Source organism: Stegodyphus dumicola, chromosome X2 (assembly GCF_044657685.1).
Source record: "Stegodyphus dumicola isolate Sdum_Otavi_A_Nest chromosome X2, ASM4465768v1".
Classification (NCBI taxonomy): domain Eukaryota; kingdom Metazoa; phylum Arthropoda; class Arachnida; order Araneae; family Eresidae; genus Stegodyphus; species Stegodyphus dumicola.
In genome coordinates, this window is record NC_140781.1 from 70,589,908 (window position 1) to 70,608,838 (window position 18,931).

Here is an 18,931-nt window from a genome sequence, read left to right on the forward strand (position 1 = left end):
GGCAAGCAAGACATGTGTTTCCTTGGGATAAATAGCAACAGGTTCGTAAATTAGACATATATTTAACAAAATAATGCTTTGATATCTACAAAACTTATAGTGAAATTTACTAATTGCATATATTGCTATATGAATTACTGCCTGTTTAATATCAGATCCATCTTTTGCATTTACATCAACTTGCAGTAATACAAGCATTAGCTGTTTACTGTTTCGCATTTCAGGATGTTAGATGTTATTTATATGAATATCTGTGTTCAAATTATTGCAGCAACTCAGGATCGAAAGCGCTCCTGTATAACGAAATGAATAGTTTCTTTTTCTGGTGATGAGATACATATTTCTGCGTAAACGTGATATAACATCATGTATAATGTTTGTAATCGTGATATTTTGCGGAGGTTAAAAGGTTATGAATGAGCTTTGAATACAAGCAAAAAGATATTATGCTTATTACATAGAACTATAATTACTAGTTAGAGATTTGAGTACAGAGTTCTGGATGAGTCGCATCAAGAAAATTATCTAACGAAATAATGTTTACTAAACACACTTCTAATCTGTGCTGCAATTTATCACGTGCCGATCATTTACATGCACCAACACGGTAACTGCTTCGCCCATGTGCTATTTAGTTACCGTAAATGATACCACTAACTATATTGATACCACGGAAGGCTGCTGCATACCTATGGTGGCTAAAGTATGAGTTTGCTACGATTCAGAATGCAATATTAACGACAGCTTCAGATATGGCATCAATATCTGGACAATAAAGGAAGGATTGCAGCAAAGGCTCTTCTGCAGAGATCACGACGGAAATTCTGCTTGAGAAACAGTAAACATCTTTTATAGTATGTGGAGTTATCTTCAAAAACACTCTGAACTACAGCAAAGAAGGAACTACCCATAACTTGCTGTGCTTACATATAAAAAGAATACGTTTTAAAGACTATGGAATGAGACCGACTGTTATCTGCACATTTGCAATATCGCCAGCAGTATCCTTATTGGAGATAATTATAATGAAAAGAAGAAGGAGCTTTTCTTCAAAATAATATATATTTAATGAGCTTCTAATGAATATATTCTGAGGTATAATTTATTTATTTTAAATAACTTTCCTCCGTAAACTCTACACATCTCAACGCTTTACAAATCTAATTAAAGAAATAAGGTAAATCTCGTTTCAGCTATAGTAAGTCTATGAATTTGCTTGTAGTAAGATTCTCGGGTATGTACACTTCTGTGATTCAGAGTAAACGTCAGGCATTTGGTTGCACACTATTTTATGCTTCAAGCATTCTGTAGTTCTATAGAGCACGAACTATTAGTAATTGCGAGGAGATACAAAAACTGATATTCTTTTCATCGTCTAACGAAGAAGAAAATTATGTTCACTGCGACTTGATAAGGAAAAGCGAGAGAAGAGGAAAGGTCGGATCAATAAGAAAGACTGGAGAAAAGTTTACAAAACTTCCCTATTGATCCTCAATCTTGTTACCAGAATAAGTCAGCTCCATTCTTTGTTACAGTATAATCACATTTTCCTTTTCCGTCAAAAAGAATACACGCTCATTCTTTCACTTACATCGATGTTACACACACAGCACATAAATTACCAACCGGAGTGGAAACGAAAATAAAATCTATAAATAAGGTTAAAAACTGTTTCCTGTCACAAAATGCTGCTAAACATTTTGCGATAGTAGTTCCGATTTATACTTCTAGCACTCCTATATACTTCCAACAAGACGCGATTACTGCATGGCTGGCAGATACAGCATCCGGGAGTCAGTTCGAAGGGCGTTTCATTTGTAAAGAAAAATTCAGTTTTATTGGAAAGCTGGGAAGATAATCAAACGTTTTCAAACGACTAGATTCTGTGATTCATGTTTGATAAGTAGAGAAAGGTATTAAATTTCAGGGAAATGAAATTTCACATTTATTGAATTTGAATTTAAAATTATTGAATACTTTGGGCTAAAATTTATAAAACTTCAGTTTTGCAATACCAGCTAGAATACACTGGCAATTAAAGCGAACGTAAAATTGCTTACATATGTAACGGATTTCTAGACAAAAAAAAAGTGTTAAAAAATAAATATTATTGAAGCATTCACTCAATACAATAATTCGTCTTGTAAAATTGGCCAAAATAGTTTTATTTGTTTGAAATCAACAGAGTCTTCATCTTGTGGTTCTTGAAGCTCTTATCGTGCTATAATTTGAAACATTTTTCATGATCTTTCTTCTTATTTATATCACTACAGGTATCGCAGACATTTATTAACAACATGTAAATGATTTCCCAATGCAGTGAATGAAAGAATGCAGAGGGAAGAATTATTTGGGATCGTACAGGCAAACAAAAACAAAGAATATTGTTTGAGGTTAAAAAATAGAATAATTCACAGTCATCAAACTTTTAAATCACATTCAGACTTCTATAAGCTTCATGTAATTAAAGTTTTGATGAATTAAAAAATATTCAAATAATTCGGACTTTCAAGCCTATTTTATAATTCTTACTTGGCATATAAATCCGTTGATGTGACAAAAGAGAAAAATAAGCAGAAATAAAAGATTATCATCCATCTTTTCCATCATTCATTTTGGGTTTGCATGAGTTTTTATTTCGGCACATTTTCATCCCGTCTCTAGGGTTAGCGCCAAGAGTGAAATTTGATTATTTGTTCGAAGAAATTGACTGTTATGTGATGACAAATTGTAAAAATTTGCGGAAGGTTTTCCTGTACGCAAACTGATATATGTATCTAGAATGTCTTAGAATTTACTTCACTGTGTATCATGAAGAATTCTACCAGTAATAGATTATCCCAGTAGGAAAATATGTAGCATGAAGACAGAATTATTTCCTTTTCTTGAAAGGGAAACTGAATCAGTCCTTGTACGTTTCTAACTGCAGAACAAATGTCTCTTTACTTTTCCATTTTCTCCCATTTATTGGATGTCACTTGTTTTTTGTTTACTTCCCATTTCTTCTCAGCCCATTCTTGGGAGTGTAAGAAATTATCGGGTTTAAAAGAAGCAAGAGTAGTAATTTCTTTTGAATAAAACGTGCTTCAGACCCTAAACAAAACACTAAGCATTTGTCAATTTACCCCAATACCAGTGAACTGCTGTATATTGGTACATCAAAGAACAATTTAAATTTTTTATCCCAGTAAGAAAAATTGTAAGAAAATTGAAACTAGACACAAAATACGTTCCTAAATGTTTTCCAGAATTCCATCTTTTTATTAGTTTACGCATACAGAATGTCGAAACAATGCACAGATTTAAGTACTCGCTTATGTTTTTTAACGAAAGGATTACTGAGACACAAACTGAAACAAATAGATAAGGATTTCATGCCGTCAAGTTTCCCTGCTTGTAGAATTTAAATGACTTTACGTTGTTATGAACAGTTTTGGAAGAAATATCCAGAAAACTTTTATATTTATTCAGGAGCTTGAAAATAATTTACTTGTACAATAAAATACATCAATTAAAGGTATTACTACTAAAAATATAGTTAAAACACTAATTTTTAATACGTACGTATATTCCCTCTAATTATGGACGAACCAGAAATGTAGATATAAGTATTTTACAATAATATTTGGCATGTCTTGAACAGATGTCATTTCATTTCATTATTTTTTATTACTTTCATATTTTAATTTTAATATTTTATTTAGGATTATCCAAATTAGATTTGAATTTTAAATCATTACTATTCAATGATATTTTTAAATTATAATAGTTAGGTAACAAACTTGTTACGTTCTAATATATTAATCTAACCAGTTACTTTATATTTTGGATCTTTGTTGACCGTTCACCCTTCCGATTTCTCGCTAAAATGCAAATTATCTCGAGTGTATTTTAACCGAGTATTTTAAATTGAAAGACATAGCGCGTTCTGCCTCTCTAATCTACACTGCTAGGCTGCAGCTAATGCAGATAAGATTTGTAGTCTTCGGCCTTGCGTTATAACTGCCGATATTTGAATATCTACCCCAATTAGATTTGTGAGCCGACTTCGCGTTAAACTGAGTTGTGTAGCCTTTAGCTATTAGCTTACTTGAATTTAATTTTATATTTTACTGTTACATTAAGTTAAATCACGTAACGTGATTGGTTGAGTTGTAAGCAACAGCTGTGCGTTCTTTATTAGTTTTAAATGAAGGGTCTTCTATACCCTTCTCAAGGTTCATTTGTTATTTTAGAATTAGCGATTATTCGCTGCCAATCTATCTAAAATTTGATTACAATTCATGGCAGTTAAAAGAGCTAAACTTAATAAAGTTAAACGGAAAGTGCAATGATATAAACCATAAAAGACTTTTGTAACATTAAGTATTAAATAAATGGAATGTTATTATTAAAATTTTTATTGTCATTTTTAATAAAATTAAAAGTTCCATTTAAATTATACTGTTAATTTAAATCTGTAGTATTCATATTTTTTACTTATCCAATAATAGTTGTTTTCTAGAAAGGCAATTGAATTAACGTTCTTGGCATTGCAGCAACACATGTATTACCACTCTATTTTCCAGAGAATTTGGTTTAAGAAATTAAAGATTAAAATAATTTTATACGATTTTTGTCCAGCCCATACGTTTAACCTTCATCTATATGAATGGTACAACAATATATCGCTTTTGGAGCGCTCAGTAATGTATACAGTGCTGATCAATAATTAAATTATGTAGTATTTTGAAAGAGAAAGAGAGATTTCAAAGAGAAATTCAAGATTTATCCGTAATAGAATAATAACACTTCTGAGAACTGGCAATCCTGCATTTATCAGATGATAAATGCAGCATAGCGTAGCGTAACGTAATGGTCCCAAATTTTAAAGAATAGCTTAAAACTTTCTAATGCCAGAAAGAAAATATTGCTTTCATTACACTTTTACTAGATGCCTCATATTAGATTTATAGGATTGTAGCAAATCATATTAGGGTTATTTGCTTAAGAGTTAGAATGCGTTCGTAAAAGACTTTGTTAGGAAAACTGATTGTATGGCTATGAAAGCATTTGAAATAAAATTAACTATATTGAATTAATCATGCTGTTGTGTGTTGTGACTTATCTCACTTGTCTGACAGTAGCACCACAGTAAGCCCTCGAAATTCATCGGGGCAAAGAGTGCAAGATTCCACCTATCGCTGGCAAGAGCTTTGAGCACCGTACAGGTGACAGTACGATTTTGCACAGTTCGGTCCCCAGTTCTGATGGAGACTACCCCGAGAGAAAGCGTCCAAGGGTCTCCCATACCTCTTCCCCTACCAACAACCTCTCGAGAGGACTTTCAGCTCGTTAGAGTGCCTCCATTCCACACAGCTGCTTTACATTTACAAACATCCATGTCTTCTCCGGGATTCGAACTCTGTCTCTTCGATGTGGCAGTCAGCGTCTCTAACCACTATCCTGGTTGGGTGAGAATTAGTCATAGAAGTTGCTAGAACTAATTCTTTCACTATGTTTGGAATAAATAAGTCATGTTTACACATAGCTTACTAAGTTTTTGAATGCAACTATAATTTTACATCGGTTATACTATGCAGTACTTTTTTCATACTTCAAATTTAATAATTTATTTTTAGAAACCAATTAAAGAAAGAAACAGCTAAACTCTTAAATTAAAATGCTATTGAATGATTTATTTTTCTGCATACTCTTGACTCTTTTATGTTAGCGGAAAAAGAGCAGCAAATGTAAAATGTCAGAAAATTACTTTTGTGAATTCATAATATTTTTTCCTGATCTTTCCTGATTTTAATTCTAAATTATTTTTTTTAATGTAATAATGTACATGTGAATCAATTGGTTGCCAATTGGAAGGGATTTCATTTATGGTATATTTGGAGATCCTGAAACTGCAGTAATCCCAAACCCTGTACAGGTCTTTCAGAGGAAATCAATTAAACATTAACGTATACCAGAGCAGAAAAATGGACAGCAGTTATGAAAATGTGTATATCCAGCAGGAAACTACGAACCAGAAAGCTATGATGACCCTAGTTATTGGAAATTTTGGGATTAAAATTTTTAAATAAAGAAGCGCTGTTCAGAATGTTTCGGTGGGAAATGTAACTTCTTTTTAATATTTACGATTTTGTTAATATTTACGATTGCTTTAGGTCTTCTACTGATGTCATTCATCTTTCATTTTTGACACGATGTCGCACTGGAGCTGGTAATTGATAACGTGCAAATTTGAAACAAAATGTATCAAATTATGCCTCTCAAGCTCGAAGCTTCTCGGACCTGCAGGTGTTGGATAGGTCCTAAAATGGCTCTGCTTTCATCATTCTGTTTCGTCCTTCATAGCAAGTTACAACATGGATCTCATGAATTTTTTAAAAATTCTTCTGCCTAAAAGCCTAATAAATAACCGAATCATTTCCTTTTTTAACTGAAATGAATTCTGTCATCACTATAAATTATTACAGTATCATATATTGTACATAATGTTCTGGGAATTTGCAAGAATGTATTCAGTTCCTTCCTATTTTTAAGTCATTGAATCTTTCAACAATTGTGTAAAACAAGGTAATGAATCATGCAAAAATATTGCATTAAATTGTGCTTTTGTATTAAAACAAAATGCTTGCATGCTTCGTATTTGTTCCGGAAATAGTTTTCTCTTTTTGCGCTAACTTTATCCTATGTTCTGTGGTGCATTTATGTTACTTCTATTGGTCTATGATTAAGCTCAAAATTTCTCTTCTCATATTTCCTTTCTTCAAAATCAAGAGGGATTACGAAAACTTCACATCTCATATATCATTTCATGAAGAACAAATGAAAATTTTCCTTTTCATTGATAAGGGCTACTATTTTTTTGCACAACCAATCATTTTATAATTTAGATCTTACTGTCAGTTCTTTTTTCGTTTCCTACCAAAATGCAAATCAGGTTCGAGAATATTTAAGTCGGAAGTTTTTCGCATCGTAAGTTAAAGCATGTTTCTGCCTCACAAGGCCACGTTATTAGGTTTCGCTAAGTCAGATAATATTATAGGCTTCCTCTTGCATTATAATTGCCGACATTTAAATTGTTACGCCGGTGAGAAGTTTTGAGCCAACTTCGCTTTAAATTCTGTAATCTTTGACTACTAAGGTTCAAATCTTGAAGTTGTTTGTTACTTCAATTTGAACAACCCATGCAACGATCTATTAAAGGCGTATTTGTTTGAGCTCCTACAGCTTAAAGTTTGAATAGCGTACAAAATTCTTCTAATAGCTAAACGTAATACCTTCTGAAAGCCATCAAGGAGAGCAGTGTGTTAGTACGAGTTTCAAGACGTTACAATCAACCACCAGCGATGGACGGACAGCGATGGAAGACTGCTTTGAAAGATCCATTTTTCAATAATTTTCAACAATGAAATAGGTCAACAACATAAAGGTATATGACTTCATTTGAAAATTTAGCGAAAGTGTTTAAAAATAATGTAATAATCTTGTAATAGAATTACAGAGTAAAAATTTCTCTATCATATTGTATAACTTTCATTTCGAAATATTAAGAATTATCAAAGTTATAACTAATTCTGGAATATTTTATATTAATTTTATATATAAAATTTATACAAAAACATAGTTATTGATTTTCATGTTATATTAGCAAAGATAACGCATACACTAAATCTGTGTAAAACTTAAATTAGATAAAAATATTATTTTTAAACAATCATAAATATTTATCAGAGATGCTAAATATCAAAATAAGTAATAACAAACAACTAAACTCAAATTATAGTTTAACATCCATTGTTATATGCTTAAAATAAAGTTTTATTATTTTTTTATTGATTTATTTTTACAACAATATTTTACGTTCATATTTAAAATATAAGCGTGCAACAATTGAAAGGAAAAAACATCCTTAAAATATTGATAAAATTAAAGTTACAAAAATATCAGTTGACGTACGTGTCGAAACTCAGCCCCCATAAATAGCTATTCATATAGAACCTACACCATCGCATTCAAAATAGAATTCGCAGTCCTTTGAGAGGAAACACCACACAGCTGTAATAATTAGAATGGAAATTAGTAAACTGAAATTATTTTAAGACTCTTTTACATCACAGGGTACTTTCGATACTTATCGAACTCCAATACGAGTTTCAAATAACTGATCCCAAACTAATAGCCTACCACATAATAAGTCAAGATCAAAGTCAAGTCAAGATCCTCAAGATTGTCATAATTGGACAATTCTGACATTACGTTTTATTCACTAATGGAACCAAGATTTCAAATGCAACTTACCGATTCATCTGTCATCCCTGCATCACAACCTGAAGATAATGATACACTTATTGTAAAAGAAGTTTATGATGATGACAAGTAGGAAATTCAAGAGACATACGACAAATATGCCCCTCAAGGCACAGGAAGAACGGCAAAGATGTCTCTCAAAAGATCCATTTAAAAAAATCAAGTCTCTTACAAACTTTCTAAAGGACTCAGCACTGGAAGCAGCTGAAATCACTGCAAGAAAGTTATTCCCACAAAATAAATATCTGTCAACATCTTATCAAAACTCTCATGATATTTCATGCCATTCCGAACTCTCTATGCGCTCTCAGTTACAGTATTTTAAAAACATACATTCACTTTCAATATACTGCAATAATGTTCAAGAATACTGTCCAATAAATTTATCGACACGAGGACAACACCTTTCAGCACTCAACAGTACCATGGTCGTTAAAGACTTTCGTTTCGATTTCTTAAATTTTGGTGGGGAATACTGTAAGGTTACTATTATTTTGAGCGAACATTTATTTTTCCATTTAGATCTTTACTGTCACTTCGTTTTCCAATTCTCTACCATAATCCAAATCAAGCTGGAGAGTATTTAGTAAAACTAGGTTTTCCGGATTGTAAGATAAAGTGTGTTCTGCCTCTCGGGCCACAGCGTTAGGTTTCTCTAGCTCTGATCACAATTAAATTCTTCGGCTTTGAGTTATAGCTTCCGACATTTAAACTGTTAAGGTGGCAAGAAAATTTGAGCCAACTTTGCGTTAAATAAATTGCGTAGTCTTTGACCACTAAACTTAGTTTTAAATCTTGAATCTGACTGTTTCTTTAAATGACATCACCACAGGTAATTGGCTGGTCCTGTTAGTACAAGACGTGCATTTTATGATAAATTTCAATTTTAATGAAAAAGTATATTAAACCTTGTCGAGACTCAGTATTCCTGTTCAGACATAGCGATAATTTTCTCTACGTCTGTTAGAAGTTTGAAACCAGTTTATGCTACCAAAGAACGTCAAACTCTATCCTGTAATTTAAACCGGAGAAGCAAAATACTCTCAACTTTTAGCCAATATGATTTAACTGGAATCATATTCGTTCTGTGGCTGAGCCAAATTTTACACTTTTACAACCGATGTTTTATTTATTGCAACTTTATTTGAGCTATGTCTAGCAAAAGAACAAAGTTATTAATCGATTTACTCCCTACTATATACAAACCATTTGTTTCCTTAAAGGTCATAAAAGATAAAGTGAAAATATCCATCAACAAATTGTGTTCGTTGTGTTTTATGTATTGTAACGATGTATTTTTGGAAACATTTCCAGATGCTATTCAGAAAAAGCATAAGACATCAAAGAAATATATTTTGTCTGAGATATTTGTTTCCAGTTGAAGTCCCATGTCATAAAATGTTCAATATATTAAATCGATGTATCGAGTGGTGCTTTTGAAGTCTCCAACCTTCGATCGGATCATCGAAGGTGATCATCATCGTTCTCTGCAAAGATGATTTGTGGCGCCAGAGAGAAATAGCAAAAGAGCGGCATTTGAAATGTCGACCTAAGTGCGGTAAATACCAGAAGAATTTCTGGATCAAAATCCGATCAAGCTTCGGAAGGCTGAAACGAAATCTTAGGTTACCAGAATGAAAAATCTCCATCCCGCCAAATTGAGATGAATGCGCCAGCACTTTCGGAAGAAGCTCCGTCAACTTTACCGAGATAATGCAGTTTAATGACTTCCTTTTGTCGAAGGTTTGAAATAAAATTATGTAAATGTGGGGTGAAATCGAGTTAAGCCTACTCTTTGAAAATTCGATGTCCTAATTTACGCTCCCATTTTCCGATAATCGACTGATGATATCACTAAATTATAAGTTCATTGCTTTATGAATGTCCTAATAAACGATAATATTACTAATCGCTTTCTCCAATAATTCTGTCACTAAAATAATAATTTTGAATCATTTTCGTTTCCGCTGAGATTGCATTACCGCTAAATGGATTCCTAATCAACTCGTTCCAAAGTTTGCCTTCGGTGGAACATTTTCGCATTTAATACGTTCTGTGCAATATTATGCTCACGCATAATTTTTCCTTAGGGGCAATAACTACTTACGCATTTTACTTGATTAGTTTGCTATAAAAATTTACTCGAATACTAAGCTACAAAAGTATTTATTGGCTTATATTTATAATCTACAAAAATTTTACTGATAAAAAATAAAATCTTATTGTACGTTACCACACAACATTACTTTGAAGTAAATTTTATGGAGATTTATGTCTAAGTTCTTTCTGAAAAAATTGATACGTTGTTAAATTAAAAATTATATGATTATAAATTAAACATAAAATATTTAAAATATTTTAATATCTTCGAGAATGAATAGAATAAGGAAAAAAACGTTGAAAAAAGGAAGTGAGAGCTGACTAGATTTCGGTTCTCAAAACAAAGTCTGCGTTTATAGATTGGGCTACTTCAAAAGCCAATACAATACTCGAAAAATATTCTCAACAGGAAGTATGATCTCTTTTTCCCAGAGATGTATGGCGAGAGCACTTTTTATGAAGAAAGGGAATGTTCAAACAATTTTCAGAAGGATTTATCCTGGAACACCAACTTCTTGGAGCTCCTTTGTCAAAAGAGCATTTCTTTCCAATAAACCGTTTTTGGTCTTTGAACTACAGTTTGTTATATGATGTACTGGGGCGAGAATGCAGTTTATATAATATTCCGAAGATCAATGTCATATTTTCTTTGTTGCTTTCAAAGTAGAGATAGAATTTAACGCCCGAAAGTTTGCTCAGGCATTAAAACGTGCAATTCAGTAAGAAACCCAGTTCCATATTGATCTGTTTTCCTTCTTACAGTAAAAGTTTAAGAATCCATGTAGTTATTTTCTTCGTAAATAAATATCATTTCAGCATTTTATTAAATATTCTAATAAGTAAAAATGAATCAGTTCTTTGAAGAATATTAATTAAGAAATACATACCTTGCATTAGTAGCAATGCTGTCATATTTTCTAATTTCTTTTAAAAGAATCTCTCGTTACTGAAAATAAATTAACAGATGGTGATTAAAACGAACTATCTTTCATGAAGTACTAAACATTTTTAAAGCTTATCATGAAAAAAAACGAGTTGACGAAATCTGATCATGATTTATCTCTAAAACTTGATATACAATTAGAATTGCAAAGTCTTTCTCATCGGATTGGCTTTCTATTAAATAATATAATTTTTCGATGCCTGAAAATAAAACTATAAATCTAATCTGAAATTTATTTAATAGCAAAAAGGATAAAATCCTAACAAACACGAGACTCTTAAAGAAACAGTAAAAGAAATTTTATGCATGAAAAGTGCCTTACGTGTGTCTCTAAAGAACAGCTTATGTTCTTTCTTACCGCTTTGGATAGGAAGGAGTTCTCTCTGGAATTTAAGTATGTTTGAAATTAAACTGAAATCTGTTATATTGTTGTTGTAAAATGTATGTGAAATTAACATTTAGATAATAGTTCTGTGCACACATCTCGTAATTAATGCATAGTTAAATGAATGAGATACTAGTAATAGCATCTTTTTCACACGGAGACGTAAAGTTTGTAAAGTTTTAAAGGATTATACTGCATTATGGCAAAGCACGTGAGGAAAATCTGTTTCCTTGGAGGCTTTATTAAACAGAAACTGGCTCATATACACGTTATACATGAAGGAAAAACAATGCAGCCAGCTTATTCAGCAAGAGTTTAACCCAGGCCTTATATTATGAAGTTTTAAAAATTTATATTATCATCGCATTGCAAAATAATGCACTGTTAAATATTCTAAAATGTTTTCATTGATGTTCTTTGTTGCACTTTACAGCACTAAATTCAAGTAAAATGCCCAGTTCCACAATTTTTCTCAAATTTCATATACACCAAACCTCTCAGATGTAACATTTAGTATTAGGAGAAATCCCAAATCGTATTCTATTGGAAAAATCCTTAAATCATCATCTTTCTTAAATTTGATACTCGTATACAGCCCAATCCAAAATTTCGCCTTATCATTATTTCAGTGTAGTTGGGACAATTATGATGCTACAGCGTACTGTAATACGTTCTACTCTATTGCATATTGTCCCAGACCTAAAAAATGAATCATTAGAAAGACGGTACAACTATCCATTTCTGTGCTTGAACCGCAGCTAGGATAGAGGGGTTGCAATCCCCAAAACTAGTGCAGAGATAGTATAGGCCGATAAGTCCCCAAAACTAGTGCAGAGATAGTATAGGCCGATAAGTCAATCGCGGTTGACCTATCTATTGCGCAGAGATTTTTTTGTCGATGGCAGCCGACAGGAGATGATTTGAACACGCAAATAGAACACGAATGAACATTATGAATCACAGAAACAATCATTCGTGGCTTATTTGGTATCATATTCGACGTTGACAATTCGGCTTCCATGCCAACCTCTGTGAGAGTGTAAGAACGGCGTCCTATGTCACCTGTCATCCCCTCACTGTGCAAAACGTCATCTACTGTACTTTTCAACGCACCCTCTTGTAATTCTCGCTGTAACGACACGTAAGTTGAGTGATTTACTTGAAAGAATTGGTTAGATATTTAGATATATTCAACACTTTTAAAAACTTCTTCATTAATCACAACCTCCCACTTTTTAAATTAGTATCAATAACAAGAGATAAAGCATAAATGATGATATGCCATGTCAATTCATTTATAATTTTATGCCGATATGGTAACGAAATGCCACGTTTTTCGACAACCACCAATTTCAGGTTGTTGTCACTAACAGGTATTAACCAATAAAAGATTAAATAAAAACACATAATAGACATAGCCCTAATTACATTTGAAGAAATTACCTCAAACTGCGTATATTTCAGTTACAGCTTAATGAAGGACAGAAAGAACTATTTCTGCATACTGATTCAAGGTGATTAAGTGGAAGTTAAATTTCTGCTACAATTTTGTGAATTATTAGCTAAGATAAAAATTTTTCTCGAACAGCACGACCAAGAATGTGCAAGTTTAAATGATGAAATTTAGCCCAATGATTTAGTGTTTCTTACAGATTTTCCATCGAAATTAAGTGATTTAAATTTAGAGTTGCAAGGGAAAATAACACAGTAATTGAAATGATCAGTAGCATTAATGCATTTAATACAAAATTTAATATGTTAGTAGCAGCTCTTGAACAAAATTCAGTCACTTCTCAAATATGTCCGATTACCTACAAAACTATTAAAACTCTGAACCGAAACTCTGTAGAGTCATTAGGTTAATTGGAAGCAGAAAAGATGAAAAATATGCAACCGCCTTTGCTGGGAATCGAACCACGGACCTCTGAAATACCGGCTGAGTGTGCAGAACCACTACACCACGGAGGCACTCTAGGAAAGTGGGAGAAATACCTTATATACTCCCTTTTTAAAGGGCGACTAGGGTTTTAGGGGACCTAGTCGCCAAATCCTGGGTGCGGAGAATCATCATCCACAACCCTTTTAGTTCGGGCGCCACTTGTAGAGTCATTAGGTTAATTAGAAGCAGAAAAGATGAAAAATATGCAACCGCCTTCGCTGGGAATCGAACCACGGACCTCTGAAATACCGGCTCAGTGTGCAGAACCACTACACCACGAAGGCACGCTAGGGAAGTGGGAGAAATACCTTATAATTCTATATTATGTTATGTTACAAATATAACACGGAAAAATACGTTTCAGAAATTGAGAAACGTGACTGACCCCTTTTAGGTCAGGTTTGATAACTTCGAAAAATATTAATTACTGCGCAGTAGCTGTCTTTTCCTTAAAAAATATTAAAATGTAAACGTACTACAGCAAGTATTTCTGACATATTTGAAACTTAAAAAGCTCGTCAGAAAATTAAATTATACCTCTACGAACTCATCTAAGCTTACAAGTAAGAGAACTTGAGGAAAATTTTTGGAAATATGTTAATTCAGAAAAGTATCCCAATATCACTAAATGTAACCAATATATCTACTCTTATTTTGAATCTACACACTTCTATGAGTCACTGTTTTACATATGAGATTCTAGACGTAAAAATAGCTTCCTTAATTACTTATTCCCATACTGAAGTTTCATTATGATTGTATTTGTCCGGACACACACAAAATTATATTCACCTGATTAGAGACAGGCAGACACAAATTTCTTATTAATTATAAAATAATGAAATAAATTTTAATCCATATAGTAACTTTCTGTGGCCACTCTTCAATTGCCAAATGTTATTAACAAATACCATTTTGGTTTAATACTCCTTTTTCCATTGTCACTTAAAGGTATAATACACGATTAGAAAGAGATAATCTTGTAACCATCTTGACTCCTGGAAGTAAATCTTGCGACAGACAAAACACTTTTATTAATTATGCAATAAAGAAGAATATAGCACATTATAACAGAAAAAGTATTCTTCTAATGATGAACATTATACTGAAATAACCAGAAGAGAATAAATCAAACTACATACTACCAGCAGTCTCTCGGGAAATCCTGTCTCATCAGCTATGGCTCTGCAGTTACTTATTTTCATTGCTCCTCTTTAGATTATAATCGCAAATACTTACCCTTTGTTTTTCTTTGAAAAACAAATTATTAGGTTTCGTTATTATTGTATTATTTAAGCTTTGTGGAGCAAATTATTTCAGATACAAATATTACTTGGCTCGTCCAAAATGCAATCCATTTACAACCATATTGCAAGAAAATGGTTAAAAAACTGCAGTCAGAAGAAATTTACGGAAAACAGTTAAGAGTTATCATCGATTAGGTTAGGTTATTTGAAGATGACAAAGCAGACGATAGTTATCAGCCTAAAGGAAGAGATGACTTCGTGGAAGATTTTCTAAGGGAAACTGATTCGTATTCAAATTACACATGGGAAAAACACGAAATCAACCACACAGTTATCTTATCGTGTAGAATCAAATACGTGTTGAATTACCAGTATTAACAGTCTTAGTACTGGGCCACTGGGGGATGGCCCTTGGATGGTGTTAAATAGAATATGAATCTTTAATTAAAATTTAACATATATTTATTGATTGTAAAAGGCTTCAAAATTTTTAATTAAGCCATTAAATATTTTTTGGATATAAGTGAATTCTGTAATCACGCGGAAAAGGCCTTTAATTCTCTTTTCATAGGCTAACAATAAATTATTATCAGTGCACCAAATAAGCCATTATAGCACTAAATATCCGGATGCATCCGGATAATCAAGAAAATGTTTTGCAGAATATGTGTAGAGTCATTAGGCTTATTTCGGAAGCAGGAGAGATGAAAAATATGCAACGCCTTCGCCGGGAATTGAACCGCGGACCTCTGGAACACGCGCCCAGCGTGCAAACCACCACACTACGAAGGCATGCTAAGAAGGCAGGAGAAATACCTTATATATGAACCATTTGAAACACGGCTCATGCGCGCAAACTTCATTGCCATCAGTAGATCAAAAATTAATTTTATGTGAGCTTACATGTTCGAGAAATATTTTAGTATTTAGTATAAACGACAAAACGTTTCCAATGCTGTGTAGTATGCGCTTTCCCTACAGAGTAACTCTGTGACTCTACTGTGAACTGAAAGAATCTTCAAAAATCAAACCTTATTATAATAATAAAATCTGCAAAATCATTCAGATTGCAATCGTCTAGTACGTTTAATTTTACTTAAAACTGGTTTTATAATATAACGACAGCCATCACTTTTACCGTAATTTGGGGAAGCTGTGATAGTTATTGCCCCCCCCCATCAAAACGACTTTAAGAAAGCAGAATTGCACTATCATTAATACCCATTCTCTGGAATTTAAAAGTTAAATTTTTACGAGAATCCTTATTCGTAATGTATAATGAATTACTGCATTCTTCCGTATACGCAATCGTGGAGTAAGCACATCCAACTAGCAATCGAATGGTTCATGGTTCGAATCGGTAAGTGCACGATTGTTTTTTTTTTTTTTTTTTTTTTTTTTTTTATGTTTCAGGTTTAGGAAACAAAATGATAGCTGTACTGCGCCCGAACTAAAATACAGCGACCCATAATGCTTCAAAACCTGGACTTTTGTCGCCTGGGATAGGGATAGTGTACAGAATCCACAGACTCTATGTCATCAGGCAATCAACACAGCAAATGTAAAATCGGTTTTGATCGTATGCCGGTGTCGATCCTTTCTTTCTTTTCTTTTCACGAACAGAAGAGCATCCGGTCTACTGGGGTATTAGCATATCAGCCGAAAAATTCCCTATAAATTTCAAAATTCCCTACAAATTTGTAAAATTTGAAATTTAATAATATTGAATTTAATTTCTTTTGTGTTTTCGTGAAATTGATTCTAAATTTCTTACTTATTGCCTTTACTTTATAAACATATGTTTCGGTGAAACACCGAAATCTGGAGAATGTCGACTTTCACCGGTGAATGTCAACATTCACATAGTCTCTTGGTGTATGTCCGAAATATTTTCCAAATACTCTTATTTCTGACTTACACCGGTCAATGTCGACATTCACCATGTACTAATGGTGAATGTTGAACATATAACAATATTATATTTTCCTCTCCGTAATTCAGTCGCGAATAAACGCACTTGAAACTTGAAATAAGAACTTAAGAACATGATAACCTAAAACACACAATACATTCAAAATGAGAAAGGAAAATAATAGAAGTTAAAAACTTACTTAATTATACAGTACGTTCTAAATGAGAAAATAAAATAACAGTAATAAAAAACTTACTAAATTATGTCATTCAAATCTTATTTATTGCATCAACTTAAACTATTATGGCACTTTATGACCTCTCTTTTCGACTTTCACCAGAGCATATCTGTGATTGTCGACATACATCGGTGAGGGTCCTAATATACAAGAATGTAGTGAAATATTCGGTCTTTCACCGACGTATTTGGTGAATGTTGATATTCTCCGGTGATAGTTGACATTCTCCAATTTCGGTCTTTCACGGTAACATACGTATAAAATAGGTAAAATATAAACAAAAAAACTCACATATATGAAAAACTGTGATCACAATATAAAATAATTTGAAAATTTTTATTTGCATCACATTAGTTTTTTTTTTTTTTTTGATGATTGGTTGCATTTTATTCACATATATTGTGAAATGATAATGAGGAGTAAAGCAGGTATAATTTCGGGAAACAGCCACTCATCAAGTTCATAAACGACAGATAGTGAAAAAAACATAAAAGATTAACCCATTAACTAACACTTTATTTTGCTATTTCGGTGTAAAAATTATCTACTTTTTTCTTCCTTGTACGAAGTAAAAAGGACGTTTTGTAATCGAGAAAAATTTCAGGCATCATATTTCAACGCAAATATCCATCTTCACCGCTATCGAATGCAATTTAACGATGTTTTTGCGTGACATCTGTACGTAAGGACAGGATAAAGGACTCTTTTTGTTAAAAAAAAAATTGTAAGACTAATTTAAAATGAATTTCGAAGAGAATTTTTCGTGACGTCTGTGCGTACGTACGTACGTACGTGTATATCTCGCATAACTCAAAAACGAGTTGCCTCAGAACGTTGAAATTTTGTATATAGGACTGCTATAACATGTAGATGTGCACCTCGTATTTTGGTTGCAATCGGCAGCACTAAAAGTATATAAATATATGTACATATATATCTACTCTGTTACTCGGCTCAGTTTTATTATTCTTATATGTTTGTAAATTGTGCATTTTTTTCTTTAAAATGATTGAATTATGTTGTTCTTATCTACCGGTTAAGGTTTTTATGCCTTTAGTAAATCTGTATGCAATATTTTTAGAACTATTAACAATTTAAAAGTTGTTTAAGTCCCGCTAAGCCTAATAATATTTTTCATGGCGGCCATTGTGAAACAGCAGAATAGTAGATTTGTTGCCAATCTAGAGAAAGTAAGCTTCGCAATAACAAAGATAACGCCTTCTTTTATTATCGCGAATTAAATCATGCTTAATCCATTCTGGAATTTATTCGAGGAAATAAGTGTTTGAAATTGACTTCATAATTTTCAATACAGACATCTTGAGTTTTAATGTATTTTTGTCTTGTCGCGAAGTGAGAATTGAATTAATTAAATGAGAAATTCTGAATCGTCTGTGAAAAACTGTTTCTTTTGTTGTTGTTGTTCTTTGCTTAATTTCTTTTATACATCGTTTTAGATTTATTATAGTATTTAAATAGAACATGTGACAACGATTAGATGATTCTTAAGACGATATAAATTTTGTGCATTCTGAGTTAAAAAATGAACGAAATGTAACGCTGTTAATTAAACCTAGGGCAAGAGTGTCGCTATGGTAAACAAATATAGTGAATTTTAAAGAGTGCATTTATTCTATTGTGGTTTATGCGCTATCTAGGATGTAAATTTAATTCAATCCAATAAGTTTAAATGAAATGCAAGAAAAAATGGGTATAATTTAATATTCCGTACAAGGAAGTCATGTGGTGCACACACCAGATTTTTTACTAGATACTTTTAACTATTGTAAGAAGAAATAAGAGATTCTACAAATATTTTTCCAACATTTGTGCATTTTTTAATATTTCTATTACGCAAAA

At 32.4% G+C, this 18,931-nt stretch overlaps 1 protein-coding gene across 5 annotated transcripts in view; it reads right to left on the reverse strand.

Moving 5' to 3' along the window:
* LOC118192271 (atrial natriuretic peptide-converting enzyme-like) overlaps window positions 1–18,931 on the reverse strand; it is a 1,449,396-nt gene that overhangs the window by 1,074,007 nt on the left and 356,458 nt on the right. For 2 of the 5 annotated variants that reach the window (XM_085809974.1, XM_085809973.1), the window contains exon 3: window positions 11,295–11,353. The exons of the other annotated variants lie outside the window; for them this stretch is intronic. The gene's annotated coding sequence lies outside the window, so the exon portion shown is untranslated. The remainder of the gene's footprint in view (window positions 1–11,294; window positions 11,354–18,931) is intronic. 5 annotated transcript variants of the gene reach the window in all.